Source organism: Xenopus laevis, chromosome 7S (genome assembly GCF_017654675.1).
Source record: "Xenopus laevis strain J_2021 chromosome 7S, Xenopus_laevis_v10.1, whole genome shotgun sequence".
NCBI lineage: Eukaryota > Metazoa > Chordata > Amphibia > Anura > Pipidae > Xenopus > Xenopus laevis.
In genome coordinates this window covers 98,189,586-98,195,679 of record NC_054384.1, presented here as the reverse complement: position 1 = coordinate 98,195,679, position 6,094 = coordinate 98,189,586, and positions in this window count along the sequence as shown.

The following is a 6,094-nucleotide window of genomic DNA, read 5'->3' as shown; positions in this document are numbered from 1 at the left end:
GCCAGTACTCAATATATCATCTTTATTTCCAATGGAAACACCAATGGGAAGTATACCTTTTTGCAGGGATCATTTTTAATACAATAAGTAAGGATATGTATTATCCCTGGCATAAATAAGAAATAGTTCTTCTGTGGCTTGCAGTTTAACATGCCACCATCCATAGGCTGCTATAGCATGGCACCTCCAGTGGTCAATAAAATATAGCAAAGCATTAGTGATCTGTTGGTTGAAAATTTGACCCTATTCCATCAATTTGTCCACCTTTATATATAGACCCGCATACAATCTACTCCATCTCTGATGTAACAAAGGGGGGCAGAGCAGAGTGGGCACAGTCCTATAAATAAATGCTACCAAACTTGGTAGAAGGTCATTGTACAGTGGTGGGCACTGAGGGCTGAAGGAAGAGTTTGTCTCATGTATGTGGCTTAACTACGAGTTTCGGTTGACCCGCACGTTAATTTGCCTCATACTGAACTACTGGTCTACACATTGGAGTGGACACTACTCACTGCAGAGAATTCTGTCCTGTGGGTACAAACGTACACTTTTTCATCAGTTAACACACGCATTGCAGTACTCCTATTATCGGGAATAAACAGAGAGGAAGTTGATGGAAACCATTTTTAAACAAGGCATTTTCCCCTTATATAGGGACTATAGTATAATGCTTGATCATTTATTGCCAGGTACAAAACACACTCCATGTATTACGCCCATGTTTTATACATGTAGATATATTTACATACATATATATATATGCAGTCCATGGAGGAGTTGGCACTCACGTCATAAACTTCGAATATGCCTGGGTGCAGTGTCCAAAAATTAGATACAATATCATACAGAATAAGATCCGCACTCTCAGGACTTAAGGAACTAAAAAATTTTATTCACAAAGGAGACTGACGTTTCGACCTCTACAGAGGCCTTTCTCAAAGTGAGAAAGGCCTCTGTAGAGGTCGAAACGTCAGTCTCCTTTGTGAATAAAATTTTTTAGTTCCTTAAGTCCTGAGAGTGCGGACCTTATTCTGTATGATATTATATATATATATATATATATATATATATATATATATATATATATATATATATATATATATATATATATATATATATATATATATATATATTGCACCTTAAAGGAACAGTAACATCAAAAAATTGAAGTGTTTTAAAGTAATACAAATATGATGCAGTGTTGCCCTACACTGGTAAAACTGGTGTGTTTGCTTCAGAAACACTACTATTGTTTATATAAATAAGCTGATGTTTAACAATGGGGGCAGCCATTCTAAGGAGAAAAGGCTCAGGTTACACAGCAGATAAGCTTTGTAGAACATAATGGTGTTATCTGTTATCCACTATTAAACCTGTGCCATATAGCCTTGTTTCAATTTCCATCATTGCTACACAGCAGCTTGTTTATATGAACTATAGTAGTGTTTCTGAAGCAAACAAATCAATTTTACCAGTGCAGGGCAACACTACATGATATTTTCATTACTTTCATTTTTTGGTGTTACTGTTCCTTTAAAGCAGAAGTAAACCAACTGTTTAAAGGGCAAGGAAAACCACTTTCACTAGAGGGTGCTGATATTTTAGGGACTGGATTCACCAAGTGGTGCCTGTTTTTATCTTTGCCAGTGCTCCTTTTAGGAAGAAAATCGACTGACCTGGGAAAAAAACTAATAGCACCTCACTGCTAATAAAAAGACTAATAGCACTTTAGTGTTATTTTGCATAGCTTTCCCAGGCTTCTGAAGCACTGACTTAGAATTAACTATGTAGAGTAAAATCAAAAGGTTTTATTGTACAGTGTATGCATACCTCCCAACATTTTGGAAACAGAAAGAGGGACAAAAAGATTTGCTGTGCGGCAAAAATCTTTTGATCACACCCATCTCTGTGGCCACACCCCCTAATCGTCATGTTAATTTTACAAAATGTTGCAGGGTAATGAAAGTTTGAATACATTTCTGTGGTTTTTAGTGATGGGCGAATCTATTCACCAAGCGCAAAATTGCCCGTTTTGCCGCAGGCGAAAATATTTGTAAATTTGCCGTGCTGGAAAAATTTTGACGCCGGCGACGGTTCCGACGCCCGCGCCGATATTAACGCCGGCAACAATAAACGGCTGCCCATTGACTTTAATGGGTGCCGGTGAATTGTCGCAGGTGTCAAAATCGATGTTTTGAAAGTTCGTGGCAAAGCGAAACGGGACAAATCCGCCCATCACTGGTGGTTTTACGTGTTATTACAGTTTTGCTAATGAATGGGAATTGCCCTTTAAGTGGCAAGTCACAGTTTCCCCAAGAGACCTGCTTATCTAAAATAGTCACAATTGTTTCTTTGCTTATCTTAAATTGTAACAAATGTATCAAAGTGCACCTGCCACGTAGTCTAGGCTCTCTGCCAAAAGCCAATTACGTTTTAGAAACTTTGTATATTTTTTTTGGCTGTTCAGTGCAGGAGATCAAAGAGAAAGTTGGGGCATTTCAGTAACAATCAGAGACTGCGGGTTGAGCTGTCAAAATCGGGACTGTCCGAGGTATGCGTATGTGGAAGCCCAAGCGATGGAATAGAGTAAGGTGTCTGCGCAACAGTCTGTTCATTTCTTCTCATGGGCCGGTTAATTTTTCTGGAGAGGTGCACTGGCTGGAAGAAAAAATCGAACCATTTGGCACCACCCCCATTAATTCGATTTACTTATCATTAAAATACAGTACAAATACTCCATGGCTCCCAACCACATTAACTATTTCCTGTCCAGCCCAGGCCTCCAGAACTGCAGAGCTGCTCAGTGATGGTGTCAGTGGCCATGTATGGTTGCATCACTGCTTGTTCTGATCAGATAGCTGGCTCCTGAGCACTGGAAACTGACCTGGGATCTTGACTCCTGATTACTGCCCTACGAGACCAAAACTGGGAGTTCGGGTTGCAACCAAAAATGGAGGCAGTTCTGGCAGCTAAGCTGAATTTTCTGTATCTGTCATTGATGTAGTTGGGTAGGGGCCAGTGGGCATGGACACATGGAGGCAGTCTCCCTGTCAACTGCTGGTACCAGATAAATTAATCCCACAGTCCATTGTGCAGTGGAAAATCCATTCAGCTCACTCCAGCATGCTGCAATAGATACACCGCACCTAGAACAAACTAGCAAACATGAAAAACATTCTGTTCAGAAGAGCACTATTTGAGGCAATTGTGGTCCATGGCACAAAAATCCTGCACAACATGTTTCGGCTACACCAGGCTTCATCAGGTGCATGATTGTCTGCAAAATAAAAATGAAAACCTTTTAAAACATAAAGCTGTGCTCTCCGGCTATTTTTCGATTTACTTGGAATTCTTGCATTCTGGCACGGGGACTGCGGCTCGTTGAGAAGCACTTAACACACGGATGATTACTATAAGGACAATCTCATATTTAATCTGTCCAGGGCACAAAAAGCAGTATTGGACTTGTTGCCTCTTGTTTTCCCACAATGAAAACATGGTTTGAAAATACCCCCCTGTTGCTTATAAGATGAGATTTGGTAAGAACCCCCATGATAGGGACTATTCATTTGGGATGGCGGGAGGCAATTTTGGGGGTAAAAAATCCATGGCAGAAAAAACTGCAGGTGCCATAGGATTTAGGGTGTTGAAGCATGGAGCACTATCAAATACTTTTGGGGGAATGTAATAAAAGTCGGTAACGGAAAAAAATATTCGCAATGAGAAAAGTTACGCCTCTTTGTGAACAAATTTTCCTTCGTGCGAATTTAACTGTTTAACAACCACTTCCGACAGTAGAAGAAGGTTTGCGAATTTTATAGTTTGTGCCAGTGCGCAGTGAATGTAATAAAACTTCTTACTGAAAAAGTTGTTACGTTTGCTCCAAAATATCACAACACCTTCAAGCACTTCACAAAAGTGGGCAATGTGCAATGAAAATTCCCAATATAATAACAGTTTAAAGAAGAGCATTACATTGTGAAATGCAAATTTGAATTCTTATTTGTGCAAATTGTTTTGCTCTTTGCGGCTTTTATTACTTTTCCCCATTTGTGTGTAAGTATCGGGAATATTGCTCTGGAATTTATAGACCCTGTCAGTTTGGATTTCACAAATTCTTGCTTTATGGCAGAATGGGCATTCCGTTGGTTTGGAAGGTTCCTGGGCCAGAGTCAGGTTTCTTTACTGCTTGCCCATAAAAATGAAGCGGCTAAAACCGGCCACTCTGGGCTTTAAAGTCTGCTCAGAGCTTCCCATCATGCCTCAAGGTTATGTGATAATTTATAGCAAAGTGAAACATTAAACCATGGGTTCTATATCTACCCTGACAATGTAAAGCATTGGAAGCCTAGAATTATTCACTGAAATGATATCAATAAAAGACTGCAACTGTTTCACATTCTTGGAATCATCTGGGCCTCCCATAGGGTCAAATTCACTAAACTACGAAGCGCCTAACACTAGCATGAATGCGCCAGCGTAGCGCATTTTCGTTAATTCGCCCATTCACTAACGAACGCTGGCGTAAATTCGCTAGTGTTACTTCGCACCCTTACACCTGGCGCATTTGCGCAGTGGATGTAACTACGCAAATTCACTGACGCGCGCATTTTTCTGAACGCTACCTTTTACGCCAGACTTCCTTCGCCACCTCAGACCAGGTGAAGTGCAATAGAGTAGATAGGGATTGCTTCAACGCTGGCGTTTTTTCATTTTTTATGGATGATAGGCTGAAAAAGATCGAAAATGTTTTTGGGGCTACCCTCCTTCCCCCCTACATTTCCTAACTCATGGCAACTTAACTATACAGTGGCCACATGTGTAGGGCAAAATAAAAATATTATTTGCTGTTTTGAAGGTTTCCCAGGCTTGTGTAGTCATTCTACATAAACCTCCATTGTAGCTTGAATTTGGCGCCGTATGCAAATTAACAATCGCTAGCGTAACTTTGCTTTGCTTGGCTAATTAACACTAGCGCAACTTCGCAACCTTACGCTTCCCCTGAGCGCAACTTCGGATTTTAGTGAATTTGCGTAGCACTGGCGAAAATACTGTATGCCTGGCGAAGAGCGGTGAAGCGGACGCTGGCGCAACAATGAATCTTAGTGAATGTCCCACGTAGTCTTTTTCCTTCTCTACTTCTTTTATTCCATAGGGTGTATCATGAACGGGAAACTATAGCTGGGGTGCATGGATATCCTGGAGTAGCATATACTGTATTTTCTAAAAACCCTACAGAACATTAGACATTTCATACTCTTCTTCTAGTTAAGACTGGCAGTGTGAGATGGTACAGGTAGAGGTGGCCCTTCAAAACATTTTTAGTGTACTCCATAGACATCAACGTATGCTATGCAATGTAGGCTTCTAGTTTTGCATATAGGGTTGCCACCTGGCCGGTATTTTACCGGCCTGGCCAGTAAAATTGATGACTGATCCCAATGTTATTAATAGGGAAAAAAGACAAATATATAGGAAGGTCAGTATTTTTTTTTCCAGAAAAGGTGGCAACCCTATTTGCATAAAGAAAATAGAAGAGTAAAAGGAACAGTGTATGGGTCTCATTTACCAAGAGCAGGCGAGGAGCAAACGGCAAACTCCACCACAATTTTTCCCAGAATCCCAGCTTCCCTGCTGCAACTGCAAAATGTTGCATCCTTTGCTAGATGCAAGAAGTGTGCTCAGGGCAGCCATCGGGGGGGACAGGGGGATAGTTGTACGGGGCCCGAGGGTAAGGGGGGCCCAGCCATGCCGCACTTTCTTGATTAGCCGGGCCCCCCTGCTTTCTGAGAACTGCCGACTTCGGTAAGGCAGGGTGGGAGCAAAAGGGGAGGTATCTTCTGACCATTACTTCCCCTTATTGGTCACTGAGTTTAAGTCCCGGTTGAGCTGCTCAGGGATTGAATAGCTGAGGTTTGAACTTCTCCTCCAGCTCATCCAATCACCTTGCAGCTTTACCAGGACTTGAAATTCTGTGACCAATAAGGGAAGAAAATGCTGTAACTGGAAGAAGATGCAGCCACCTGTGCTCCCCTCCTCCCTTCTGTAGTTGGCAGCTCACTGACAGCAGGTGGGCCACACTAATGAAGTA